The 15,044-nt window shown below is 40.6% G+C and overlaps 1 pseudogene; it reads left to right on the forward strand.

The window, feature by feature from the left end:
• Positions 1-5,871: 5,871 nt before the first annotated feature.
• The window catches only part of LOC116099866, a 45,595-nt pseudogene continuing 36,422 nt past the window's right edge, over positions 5,872-15,044 (forward strand).

Consider the following 15,044-nt stretch of genomic DNA (forward strand, 5'->3'; position numbering starts at 1 on the left):
CAGGAGTGTAAGGTGTTTGTCCATGAAATTATTTTTCACACCATGAATTTGCAATTTAAAAAAGAAGTTCGTGTGGTGAAGGGAACACTGAATGTTGTGTAAGTAAAGGCTGGAGTGAACGAGAGAGAAGCAGATGACCTGGCTTTTGGATCTGTAGAGACAAATGCAGCAGGTGGGAACCAGTGAGGTGGAGGAATGAGATCTTCAGGGAGAAATGGCATCATTTGGGAGACAGAAAAGCACCTAAGCTGGCAAAACTAGAAGCCTTCTGGAAGCGAAGCCAAGGGCTAGACCACCCCTGATAATGATTACTTCATTGGCTGTGGGGTTGGGTGGCTCACTGCTGCAGCCTGGGTCTCTCTCTCTCTCTACAGCTAAGGCCTGTGGTGGGGGGTGTTGTCAAAAAGGAGGCAATGTATAAATGAGATCTTTTATTATAGAAAAGAGAAAATAGGCCAGTCAAGTAGAGAGAAGGAAAGGAGAGGAAGGAGAGGAGAAGAGAAGGAGAGAGAAAGAAAAATGAAAGAAAGGAAGCAAGAGAGCAAGAAGGCAAGAGAAGAAAACAAAGACCAGGAAAGAAAGGAAGAAAGCAAGAGATGAAACAAAGAGCAAGAGAGGAAGCAAGGAAGCAAGAGAGAGGGAAGAAAGGAAACAAGAGAGGACAAAGAGCAAGAGAAAGGGGAGGGGCGAACAGCCCCTTATATTGTATGAGGCGTGGCTATCTGTGGGGTGAGGCATGTCCGGCTGTGGTCAGATGACTGGGAGTAGGCCCGAGCTAAAATGCTGAGCTTGGGACATTGTCTATCTGATAGAGCTTACATCTCCTGCAGGGGCAGCTGTGGGAAGTTGTGACTGAAACAGGAGCCAAAGACTGAGGAGTTATAGCCAAGCTCCTTCCACCCACTACAGGCAGAAACTGCTCACTGAGGCTCCAGAGTTCTTGGCCTATTACTTGACTGAGTCTAAGTTGCCTGAACAGACCACTGCCCTATAATTGGCCACACAAGGAGTTGACCTGTGGGCCATCCAGCAAAAAGGCCAACTGGTGCTTCATAACTTTGCCAAGCACACGCAAATTGTTTCCCAAGAGTACAACCTCCCTTCCTCTCTCAAAATGATGGGAAAGGTATAGGTATGGGAGGAAGTATTTAGTGCCTCATGAACTAGGAGGAATTGGGCAGTTTTATACTTTTTGTATACACATATACAAACATCTCTATGCAAACACAAACCCTAAACCCTTCAAATTTAGAAAAAAATTATTCCTGAAGGACAATCACCTTAGTTCTTATGGATATCACTAATGAAAAATAGAAGAAGAAGAAAAAAAACCCAGAAGCCAAAAGGAACATACCTTTATTAACAGTGAACTATAAGATAAAATTTTGTAGCTTCCTACCAGCTAATTATAAAGGAAGAAATCATCTGCCTTTCCATGTGGAAAATTGCAGGTCAGAAAAATTAAATATCTTGCTGGAAATTACCAAGTTAGTCTTAACACTAAAGACAGCCAGATACTGAACACTTTGCTACATGCCAAGTAATTTTAAATAATTTCACTCATAATTACTTTCAATAATAACTACACTTGTCCTTCAGTATCCACTGGGATGAATCCAGTACCCTCTGTGGACTCAAAACTCCACAGATGGTCAAGTCCTTTATATAAATGAAAGAGTATTTGCATATCACCTCTGCACGTTCTCTTCTGTATTAAATCATCTCTAGACTGTTTATAGTCAGTGCAATGCAAATGGTTCATAGATGCTTGTGCTGTATTGTTTACGGATAATGACGAAAAAGTCTGTGAATGTTTAGTATACATGTAACCTATTCTTCATAAATATTTTGATGCATAATTAGGTGAATAGATGAGGAGACCAGAGATACAGAAAGTCCATAGTACCTATTGTTACCAGTAATTTTTCCTATTTGCCCTCACTTATGTCATCCCTCGAAGGTATTGTTATTATTGTCCTCAATATAAAAGATGGATAATAGCAACTGACATATCTGAGATCACATTAGGAAATGATGGCATTAGGATACAAGTAGAGGCTGTTTCTCCCAGAGTGAGTATCCTGGTCTCATGGTCTCTATCCCTGGCTTCACCCCATTGTCTGGAATCACTCCCAAACCTAGGAACTTTATTGGCCCAGGAACATCAGACATGTCTTTTCTATTTAATCAAAATAAAGAATTCTTTCTTCTTGTATCTGCTTAGATTCTTGCAGCTCAATAAATGCATTGTTCAATAAACTCTATCAGAGTTTAGCTAGCTAAGCATTTTTTTGGATCAGGTAAAAAAAAGCCTCAAATTTGCATGAAGCATCTGAATTATTATGCTTCCAATGGTATTATTTAGATTTATTTTATTTTCACTTATGCTCATGTGTGTATACTAGTGTGCACATATATACATAGATGCCTGTTGAGGCCAGAAAAGGGAGTCCAATGACTTGGAGCTGGAATTATGAGCATTTGTGAGTTGTCTGACATGAGTGCTTGAAACCAAACTCTCTGCCAAAGTAGCATTCCAATGACTGAGCCATCTCTCCAGCCCATGTCATTTATATTACCATTTTGTCTTAGGAATGGCCTATTCCAAAATAATCTACCAAGATTTTTAGCTTCCAGGGAAATTTTAATTTTTAATATTCTAATAGGTAATAGATGTACATGTGCATATATTCATATATATGTATGTGACTATCAATTTAATTTTTCTTCATATTTTGAGCTTAAAAGGATAAAAGACTTGACCATTTTTTTCCTCTTTATGACATAGTTTTTAATCATCACACAAACCCACCCTTGAAAAGCAAGCACATCAGTAGAGATGCACAGTGGTTCTAAGATTACTGATTGGAAAAGCAGCAAAGTTAATACTCCGATCAGATATTTCTGAGTAGGATGGTGAATTTGAGTCAGTATCTGGGTGACTGGACACAAAAGCATTAGCATAAAAAAACAGGACAATAGTTTCTGCTCCTGGAGAAGAAAGAGCAAAAGCAAGCAGAAATCAGCCTAGACCTGAATTTTTCTACAAAGCAACCGTGCCTCTGCCAGAATCCTGCTACATCCAGCTGCTCCACTCAAGCTGCAGTCAGCTGCAGCTGCCACAGAAATGCTCGCCTGAACAGGTGCCACCACATAGGGAGAGAGAAGTGTGCATTGCACTGCAGTAACATAGCCAGAGAGTATAGGGAAAGAAGTGGCCTAGGCACTGCCTGTGGGATCAAAAGTACATGCAGTCACTAAAGAAATCATAGAGGCAGGAAAGAAGGCTCTGAGGTCAAGAGCGCTGGTGCTCTCTCCAGAGGATTCTATTCCAAGCATATACATGGCAACTCACAACAGTCCATAATTCCAATTCCCAGGAATCCAATGCCTTTTTCTAACCTCCATGGGCATATACGTGGTACCTAGACATATAGGCAAGCAAAATACCCATACACATACAATATATTTTTTTTTAATTTTCAAAGAGAAAGCACTAGGAAGTTTTCTAACAAAAAATTTACCAAGCTATATACCATTTCTAAGCATATGCCTAAGGGATGCTAAATGCTATGGCAAAGATACAAATCTATGTTTAAAGCTATACTATTCATAACAGCTAAAAAATGAAACCAGTTTAGATGTTCATTAAAAGGTGAGTGGATAAAGAAATGGGAGGCCAAAATATTCAACCCAAAATTTATCCTGTCTACAAGAAATGTAGGCACAGGGACTACAAGAAATGTAGCAGAGACTGAGGGAATAGCCAACCAATAACAGGCCCAACTAAAGGCCCATCCCCCTAGGCAAGCACCAATCCCTAACACTATGAATGATACTCTGTTATGCTTGCAGATGAGAGCAAGTTGTCCTCTGAGAGGCTCCACCCAGCAGCTGATTCAGACAGATACAGACCCCTACAGCCAAACAGTAGATGGAGCTTAAGAACTCTTATGGAAGAATAGGAGTAAGGATTGTGGGCCTGGAAGGGGACAGCAACTCCACAAGATGATGAGAGTCAACTATCCTGTATCTTGGGGCTCTCAGAGTCTGAACTACCAACCAAAGACCATACAAGGCTGGACCTAGGCCTCCCCGCACATATGTAGCAGATGTTCAGCTTGGTCTTCATGTAGGTCCTGAACAACTGGAACAGGGGCTATGCCAAAAGCTGTTACCTGTACATAGGAAATATTCTTCTAGCTGGGATTCTTTGTCTGGACTTAATGGGAGAAGAATCACATAGCCTTACAGAGACTTGAAGTGCCAGAGTAGGGGATACCCAGGGGACCCCACCCACTCAGAAGAGAAGAGAAGGAGGGTTTGGGGAAGGATTGTGGGAAGGAGTGACCAGGAACAGAGCAATGAGTGAAATGTAAAGTGAATAAGTAAAAAAAAAAAAAAAAAAAAAAAAAAAAAAAAAATTAATTTAATTTAAAAAAGAACCAGACCAAAAAAGGGGAAGGAGAAATGTAGAGTACATATACAATAAAATTTTACTGAGCCTTAACAAACTGAAGTCTGAGGACCCATCCCATGTACAGTCACCAAACGCAGACACTATTGTGGATTCAAAGAAGTACATCCTGACAGAAGCCTAATACAGCTGTCTCCTGAGAGGCTCTGCTAGCGCCTTACATATACAGAGGAGGATACTTGCAGCCAACTATTGAACTGATCATAGGGACCCTAATGGAGGAGTTAGAGAAAGGACTGAAGGAGTTGAAGGGGTTTGCAACTCCATTGGAAGAACAACAATATCAACCAACCAGAGTTCCCAGGGTATAAACCACCAGCCAAGGAGTACACATGGAAGGACTCATGGCTCCAGCTCTATATGTAGCAGAGGATGGCCTTGTCAGGCATCAATGGGAGAAAAGATCCTTGGTCCTGTGAAGGTTTGATGCCCCAGAGTAGGGGAATTAGAGGGCAGGGAGGTGATAGTGTGTGGGTGGGTGGGGGCACACACTCATACAAGCAGGAGGGGGAGTGGGATAGGGGTTTCTACGGGGGGAAATCAGGAAAGGGGATAACATTTGAAATGTAAATAAATGAAATATCCAATAAAAAAAACTGAAATTATGTTACAGGAAATTGGGGACACTGGAAGTAACACTGATTTGGAAAGACAAGTACTGAATGCTTTCTCTGTTGCCGGATTATTTGATAACACTGAACCCCAAGATTGTGTCCTAAGAAGGCATACTCACCTAGAGGTGGGTTGAATATTTATTTCTTTAATGAAACACCGCAGTTTCCATTTCCAGAGTGTGCTATAATGCATTCCCTACAAACCAAGCTGCAATAATATTCATCTGAGTCTATACACAGGAACTCAAGAAAGGGGCAGCTTTTTACTTCTGTTTTTTTGCTCTCTTTCAGATGCTGGCCACAACCTGAGTATCCTTTTTCTGATGATACTTTGGGCTTTCTTAGTCTTTCTCTAAGTCCCTACCCTATTCCATAACATGTGGCTATCTGCTGTCATCTGGCTTACCTCCATCTTAACTCCAACAGCATATCTTTTCCCCTTCTCTCCTTCATTCTCCACCTCTGGGAAGCTACTGAAGTTTACAGCTGGCCTGCCTTTGGATGTTGTTCTTTTAAACTCTTATAAATTGTCCTCGAGCTTCCATTTGAGTCCATTTAAAATTACTTTATTAGTGAGACTAGAGCCTCAAGAGGGGATCCAGATTGTCCTGTATCATTTGGAAACCACGAAATTCTACTAACATGAGAAAGACACCAAGTGTCAACATTTGGACTCTGGCCAGGCAAACAAACACACAGGAACACACATTAGAATTCAAGTGAGATATTAAGAATTGTATAAAAGATAAGCAGATTATTACAGACTAGAGACCATTAACCATGGACAAAAGGACCACTGCAGAGGAAAGACCAGACAATGGACAGAAAAATAGTTGTGTAGAGCAAATCATCAAGTGTAAAGTGGGCAACGGCCAATACCACACTGTTCTTTTTCAAGTATCCTACATGCTATCTCCATTGTAAAGTCTTTAGGACAGCTTCTTTAGGACAGCTTCTTTGAGGGATGTTTTCCCATCCAGGTTACTGATGCCCATTCTTTTGATCAGTAATCATGTAACAGAAGACAGAGAGAGAGAGAGGGAGAGAGAGAGGGAGAGAGAGAGGGAGAGAGAGAGGGAGAGAGAGAGGGAGAGAGAGAGGGAGAGAGAAAGAACAAACATCTGTAAAAATAGCCACCAAAGCCTTCTAGCTATGTCTTCCTCATTGCTACTTTATACCTAATATTTTACATGATGCCTTAACTATTAGCGACTGTAGTTGTGGTATTTCTCCCATTTCATTTGAGATTATAAATTATAAGCAGGGGAGTCATGTTATTTTATCCTTCCTCATCTATCACTGTTTTTCATTTCCAGTTAATATGCTTACATGGGCTCATGGGTATTGAGGCTCATTCAAGGATAAGGCTGAGCAAGACTCTACTCTACAAATCTATCAGGAGGGAAGTCAACGGACATATCCAGGGTCAAAAACTCTGCCAACCATAGCAAAATTCCATTCATCAGCCTATCAACACCCTAGGACCTTTCACTTTTACAAAATGGGAGAGAGTTTTTATGGTAGTTTAAATGAGAATGGCCCCAATGGCTCATTTATTTGAATAGGTGGTCCTCAGTTGATGAAACTGGGAAGGATTAAGAGGATTGGCCTTGTAGGATGAAGTGTGTCCCAGCTGGTGGGCTTTGAGGATTCAATAGACTCAGAAATCCCAGTTTGTTCTTCCTGCCTCATGGTAGTGGATCAAAAAGTGAACTTTCAGATGTTTACTCTGCCATCATGGACTCTAACCCTCAGAAACTGTAAGCCAAATTAAGTGCTTTCTTTTATAAGTTGCATTGATCAAGAGTTTTATTACCACAATAGAAAAGTAACTAATACAGTCTCCTTTGAGATAGACAGTGTCACTACATTTTTCCAGGCCCAGGCTTGAATAAAAGATTTTCTTCCTCCAATTTCTTTCTGTGTCATCAGTGAAGAGTGGGAAGAAGGATCTCCAGGCCTACTGACAGTTTTAGTTCTTAGCTTTATAGGCTGATGATTGTGAGGAAGGGTCTGTCCTCAGTAAGCATCAAGCCTGCATATGTCTAATCGGGCACTTGCCAAGCCTAAGGCAATGAATTAACCTACTGAGCTCCAATAGTGGACCATGCACAGTGGGTAGTTTTTGTGGTTGACACATTGTTTAGTATTCTTAACCAAATGATCTTCCTCTGTATTTAAAGAAATAGGGGTAAGAAAAAAGAAATAGCGAGTAGATGAAATTTAGAAATGTGTAGCCACTGAGTTAGTAAATGCAGTTGACCCTAACTATTAATAACAAAAGTAGAGGCTTTCTGTTCATATCCCATGACCCTTCAGGAAACAGGAGCAGATTTTGGATCCTTGTGAAACCCCTAAATCACTACAAACTCTTCAAGAATTCTTTAGGTGTTTGTGTGTGTGTGTGTGTATTGGTGGGGCGGTTCCTTCCTTTTTAACACTAAAATGCCTGAATCTTTGTTAAGGAGACCACATTTATGATAAGGTCATGTACTGGCTGGTTTTATGTGGCAACTTGACACAGGCTGGAGTTAACACAGAGAAGGGAGTTTCAATTGGGGAAATGCCTCCATGAGACCCAGCTGTGGGGCATTGTGGACTCTCTCCCCACAGTATCGAAAGCAAAACAGTGCCATTTGGGCCTCAGGGCTGTGGCCCACCTGTTGAGCGAAACCTGGTTCCAGTTACATTCAAAAGCTCCACCCCCACAGAGTAACAAAGGAAGTCACTGATTGGACTGTTACACTGACGTATTTTGGGGGGGAGTGGTTTTTGCCCCAGGTAATATACCTGTTGGGAGAACAAAGGATTATTATTAAAGAACCAAGATGGCTGAGCAGTAAAGTCTCCCGTCTAATTTTTACCCTTCCACGTGGGTAGGTATGTCTGTGGCCACTCTATCCTATCCCTAACTCTCTCTAGCAGCTGCTCTTCTTTCTAACTCCATTTTTCCAGGTTACCCACTGTTTAACATTACTGCAGGACAGTAACAGGGCATTTTCTCAATTAGTGATCAAAGGGGTAGGGCCCCTTGTGGGTGGTGCCATCCCTGGGCTGGAAGTCTTGGGTTCTATAAGAGAGCAGGCTGAGCAAGCCAGGGGAAGCAAGCCAGCAAGGAACATCTCCCCATGACTTCTTCGTCAGCTCCTGCTTCCTGACCTGCTTGAGTTCCAGTCCTGACTTCCTCTGGTGGTCAACAACAATGTGGAAGTAAGCCAAATAAATCTTTTCCTCCCCAACTTGCTTCTTGGTCATGATGTTTGTGCAGGAATAGAAACCCTGACTAAGACAGGTCAACATCACTAACAGTACAATCTGGAGACGTTGCTCCACATTATCTTCCATCACAGCCTGAAATTTTCTCCAAGATCTTCACACAAGTGAAGCTGCTACATCCTAGCCTACATCCCAGAAAAGAATTTCAAATGAAGCACAGTTGAAGTTTATTAAGAAAAGCCTTTAACATAAACTTAAGTACAGACATTAATAGAAGGAGAGAACTTAGGGACAGGATAGGGCATACCCAATTGTGGAAATAATCTTTTCAAAAGAACCTCATTTAAATATCTTAGAAGCAGCAGTAAACATATTTTTGTGGCTTTTGAAGTTACATATTCACAGGATTTTGAAAGGATTCTTTCCCCTCCCCAATTTTTCTCCTTTAAATAAGGGATATCATAGGTTGGTTCCTGTGTTGCAATGGTTTTCTTATATTATACACAGTAGGACTGTCTTTTCAGAAGTGGCACCCCACAGATGGCTAGATTCTTCTAGGTCAATCATCAAGAAAATATTCCACTGGTTGCCAATTCCAATCTAATGATTGTTAGCATTCCTTCTAGGCTCTGCCCAACATTTACCTGGCAACAGTCCAGGTATGCTTGGCTCAATATAAAAGGGGCTATTTGGCCCCTCCTTCTCTCTCTTTCTCTCCCTCTCTCCCTCCCCCCCCCCCCCCCCTCTCTCTCTCTCTCTCTCTCTCTCTCTCTCTCTCTCTCTCTCTCTCTCTCTTCCCCTCTCACTTCCCCTTCTATGCCCTAAATAAACTCTATTCTATTCTCTACTCATTGTATGGCATGGGTCCCCCGAGGCACCCCTCCCACCTCACCATATCGCACTCTACAAAACATTTTTATAAAACACACAATGACATTTTCTCAAATGATATTTCCTCTTTCTAGACGACCCTGCCTTGAATCAAGTTGACAAGATATAGAGAGGGAGGGAGGGAGGGAGGGAGGGAGGAAAGGAAGGAGGGAGGGAGGAAAGGAAGGAGGGAGGGAGGGAAGGAAGGAGGGAGGGAGGTAGACAGCTGATGGAGGATATAGATATAGATAGATGATAGATAGATAGATACATACATAGATAGATAGATAGATAGATAGATAGATAGATAGATAGATAGATAGACACAAGAATATAGTCTACCAGATATATCAATAGCAATTTCTTCAAATGTTTTATGATATAGTTATGAGTCTTTGAAATATCCCTAATAAAATCAGTAAAACTAAGACTCACTCAACATAACTTTCTCAGAAAAACAATGAATATACTGATTTGTGAGTTTTAATGGATTTTTATATATGAATTATTATTTAACTCTTCCTGATTTTATCCCCAGGGCTTATACTATGAAACATGATGTGTATTATAAATGTTTGTTGAGCATTTGACTGTATGACTAAATAAATGCAGGGGAATTGGAAGACTCTCTCATACATAATTATTCTTTTGAAGGACAGCAGCAGCTTCCTGCACAATTACTTGAAGGAACTTGAAAGAAACCTGAAGGAGTAAATAAGGCAAAAGAGATGCTAAATGCTTGAACTCTGCAGAATTCCTTCAGTGATTCTGACCACTTCTTCCTGCTGTCCTGTCTTTTACACATGTCACAGTATTTCCTAAAGTCTGTGACATTTCATGACCACCCACAACATAGACATCCTGCCAGTCAAATGTTTTCAGCTCAACTTGTACAGTTTGTGTTTGTGTATGCACAAACATATGTGTGTGTGTAAGAGAGAGAGAGAGAAAGAGAGAGATTTAGGAACTCTGTCCTGCACTCATTCTGAAAAGGAGCCTTTTTAGGTGTTATAGTCTAGGAACAACTGAAAATTATGTCATTCACTAATGACCTCATCCATGATGGAATTTGTAAAGTGGGTTATGACAATTAACCCCCTGGAACATGACTGGAACAACTTCCAAGTCCATCTGGCAAGGACCACGACTTTTTTTTTTTTTTTTTTTTTTTTTTGGTTTTTCGAGACAGGATTTCTCTGTATAGCTCTGGCTGTCCTGGAACTCACTCTGTAGACCAGGCTGGCCTCAAACTCAGAAATTCGCCTGCCTCTGCCTCCCAAGTGCTGGGATTAAAGGTGGGTGCTACCACTGCCTGGCTGACTTTTTTTTTTTTTTAATGAACACTCAGGCTCTGAATATAATGGGTCAGGAGAAGATATTAAACCAGTAGGAGCATAAACATATATGGTTATTACAGACTACAAGCAAATGAAATTTCAGTCTTTTATAACCTGATTATCAAAGTTTCCATATATAAACATCCTGGCACACATTTCCCATGATATTTCTGTTTTATGCTTCAAGATACATTATTTTGGTAATTTAAATATGTTGAATGCTTAAAATCTAAGTAAGATAAATATATTACAAGTTTAAAAATAATTGCTAAGGAGAAAGTTCTTCTGAGAATAGCATAGACTCTGACCAAATAAGCCAGGGCAGTAATAAAAAGTGGAATTCTTATATTTTCAGATTATCACATTTGTCATGGATTTATTAAAACTATTCTGTAGGGCTGGAGAGATGGTTCAGTGGTTAAGAGCACTGATGGCTCTTCCAGAGGTCCTGAATTCAAGTCCCAGCTACCACATGGTGGCACACAACCATCTATAATGGGCATCCTATACCATCTTCTGGTATGTCTAAAGATAGCAATGGTATACTCACATACATGAAATAAGTAAATAAATCTTTTTAAAAAAATAAACTAATAAAACTATTCTGTATAATTTTCTCCTCCAAAACCATTGTATCAAAATGTATTTTAGAATCTGTAGAAACAGTTCAGTGGGTCAAGGGCTTGCTGCACAAGCAGGAGTAAGTGAGCTCAGATCTCCAGCACCCATGTAAAAGGCCAGGTGTGGTGATGCTTGCATATAATCCCAGAACTAAGGAAGTGGAGACAGGAGATCCCTGTAGCATGCTAGCCAGGCAGTGTACCTATTCAGAGAGCTGTCACAGAAAATAAGGTGACAAGAGATTGAAGAAGACACATGATAGAAACCTTTTGCCTCCACAAATATGCACACAGACTTGCATGCCTGTTATACATACACATACATATACATTTCCTGTGACTTTCATATAATATAGCTATCACTCATCAACAATAATAACTAATAAACTAACACACACTTTGACAAATTTCTCAGGCCTACTCTGCCTACTTGTTTGCTTTTGCAAAATGGATGCCCACTCTATCATTTGATGGATTACACTGCTCTCCTTGGTATTACTCTTGTCCCTTATCTAGTACTATGGATTCAGTTGTGTACCCACCATGCCTACTAGACTTACAGAACCTAGCATATAACCCACTAGGCACAGGGTTTGAGGATCCAGTAAGGTTAAAAAATTCCATTAGTTTACTAGAAGTTTTAGGAGTCCTATGTAGGGTATCATATGTTACCAAAGAAACTGGGGTCTCCTCACTTGGCTTTTAGTCTCATTGATAAAATGTATTTTAAAACAACTTAATAAAAAGCTCAAAGACAATTTTATTCAAACTAAGAGAAAAAAACAGTGTAAATCTTAGAAGCTCCTGGGATAAGGAATATGGAGAAGAAAAATAGAAAACGCCAAGCCTTTTGAGTTAGAACAGCATATTCAGCAGTGGAGGTCTTCAAGCAACTGCCTACAGCAATCAACTACTCAGCAAAGGTGGGGGAGGGGTAGAGGTAGCTTCAGAGAAAGAAGGAGAAAGCCCAAGCACCAGAGAAACCACACTTGAACTTTGTCCAGTTTAAGAAACAGATTTTCTCAAAGTATAAAAAAACTTCCTAACTCGAAAAAAGCAATCAGGCTTAGCACAGCTGCATAGCAACAGCTTTGTGAGTAGCTGCACTGAGGGCTTCTGGGAGGAAATGTGCATTGTCTCATTAAAAGCACAATTATTCCTCCCATCTCTTTACCATGGCTTTAGGTAGACCACCCTCTTGAGGAATAGTTCTTGGTCAGGTAACTGATGGGAACAAGTGAATTTCTTCTTAAGGCAGGAAAGAATAGAATAAAATGTGCTCTTCTGAGTATATCAGAATGCCATGTGATTATACAAGACCAGAATTACTATTCTGTTGACTAGTTCTAAAAGAGTACCAAGGTTGGTGTTCCTCATTCTTGTGTTATGAGGGAAACGGAAAGTAGAGTTTAAAGCTTCAGTGGTCTCAAAGGCTACCCTAACATCCCCATCCTTTTTAAAGCTTCAGTGGTCTCAAAGGCTACCCTAACATCCCCATCCTTTTTTTATTTTTTAAAATTGGATATTTTCTTTATTTACATTTCAAATGTTATCCCCTTTCCCTGCCCCCCCAAAACCTGCTATCCTATCCCCCTACCCCTGCTTCTATGAGGATGTTCACCCATCCACCCACCCATTTCTGCCTCCCTGCCCTTGAATTTTCCTACTCTGGGGCATCGAGACTTCATAGGACCAAAGGCCTCTCCTCTCATTGATGCCTAACAAGGCCATCCTCTGCTACCTATGCAGCTGGAGCCATGGGTCCTGCCATGTGTATTCCTTGGTTGGTGGTTTAGTCCCTGGGAGTTCTGGGGTGGTTTGGTTGGTTGATATTGTTGTTCTTCCTATGGGGTTTCAAACCCCTTCAGCTCCTTCAGTCCTTTCTCTAACTCCTCCATTGATGACCCCATTGGGGACCCGGTGTTTAGTCCAATAGTTGGCTATAAACATCTGCCTCTGTATTTTTCAGGCTCTGGCAGAGCCTCTCAGAAGACAGCTATATCAGGCTCCTATCAGCATGCACTTCTTGGCATCCACAAGTGTCTGGGTTTGATGACTGTATATGGGATGGATCACCAGGTGGGGCAGTCTTTGGAGAATATCCCCATTCTAATAAGATAACCCTAAAATCATTTAGAACTTAGACAAGGGTTGAGAGGCCCCAATGCTCCTGGCATTTCTAGCCTTCAACTGAAATAAGACCAAGGACATCTCCAGCTTTGAACCAAGGACAAAAATGCTCACCCTAAATCTGCTTTACCAGCATCTATATCCTGTCCTTACTGATTAAGGTAGAGCGCTCATCTGACATAACTGAGTCATAACAGAAGAAGAGACACTAGAGATGTCCACCCTCCTGATATGAGGACAGCCAGAAATAGTGTCTTCAGGCCCAGACATGCATCATCCTCAGAAACTACCACTGCTGGATCTTAATCTGCACTTCTAGCCTCCATAACAATGGGATAATAAATTTAGGTTGGCCTCCCAACTTGTGGCATTTTCTTATGACAGGCCATGTAGACTAAGACATCTAGCCCCTTATTCTACTAAAAGTCTTGGCTTTAACCATTTGGAAAATATACTAAATGTCACTGCTATATATCAATTTCTTAATTTATCATTATAGATATTCCTGAACTGTGCCCTGGTCCTTGAAATATGGGCTACATTGCTTGATCTCTCCCTGTCTTCAGCCCTAGGGTCTGATTCTAAAGTAATTTCTTTAGTCGCTTTCTGTAGTAAAGGTGTAGACCCTGGCATGTTCTTGTTCATAAGGCTAATATGGCAATGGCACCACTATTTTTGTTGTCAGAGACATGGATTTACTATTTATTATCATTGCTACTTCCTGTGGCTGTTGGCTGTCATTGTACTAGAGAGAGTGAAGATGTTACAAGTTAGACTTCAGATGTAAAACAACCCCACTGAAAGGAACTTTGAATGCCTCCTATGCCACCATGTGACTCAGGTATTGTTAACCCTGGCAGAGACCATGAGCTTTGAAGAAACCTTAAGCTATAGTTTATAATGACAACTTAAAAGTAGTCCTACTGTATACCATTCCAATTTATACATAAAAACAACCCAGATTCAAAACCTTCAGGCTATCCTTTCTTCCCAAGGTGGGGCTGTTTGAAACATAAAAGCAACTGGTTGACTTCAGTAATCTGAAGTTTTCTTGAAACTGTCTCAGACATGCTCATAATCTGTCCCCTTCATGTATACAGCACACTTCTCTGACAGCCACAGAGCAAGGACTAGCAAGAAATCCACTATTTTTGTGTTTCATTATGATTTCCATCTAGGGGAGAGTGATCATACCTATCATGACAGGATGCTTCTCTTACAGCAACTACATGTTGCTTTTTCACAGTAACAGTTTGAATATAGTTGAGTTGCTAGTGGAGTCAGATCAGAATTTTCATCTCACTCACATGGATTTGACTTTAGTGACCATGGAAACCATTCAGTACACAGGTGAGTATGCACACATAGACTGACCATCAGACTCCATGTTGAGGTAAGTACTTCATTTCTTCCCCTAACACTGAAAAAACTGTCTTCTTCCAAGAGTAGAGGTGGGAAAAGACTACAGAGCAACAGCACTGGGTTCATGATGGAGTAACTGAGCCCTTCGGCAGGGTTCTCAACATGCACGTTATTTTTGTAGGTATTCACAGACTACGAGAAGTGTTTATCTTGGATGTTTTGATCTTTACTTCCATATTCATTAGAAAAAAAAAAAAAGCCCAGACAGCATCCTACAAGATTCTAAATCTATTCCATGGGTCTCTTTCTTTTCCTTTAGAGAATTATCCCTAATTTCATCAGTCTGTATTTATTTCTTGGTTCTCTCAAATAATTTAACAAATACTTATGAGTAAGAATAGCTGTCTTTAACATTATA

This window comes from Mastomys coucha, unplaced genomic scaffold (assembly GCF_008632895.1).
Source record: "Mastomys coucha isolate ucsf_1 unplaced genomic scaffold, UCSF_Mcou_1 pScaffold20, whole genome shotgun sequence".
NCBI classification, from domain to species: domain Eukaryota; kingdom Metazoa; phylum Chordata; class Mammalia; order Rodentia; family Muridae; genus Mastomys; species Mastomys coucha.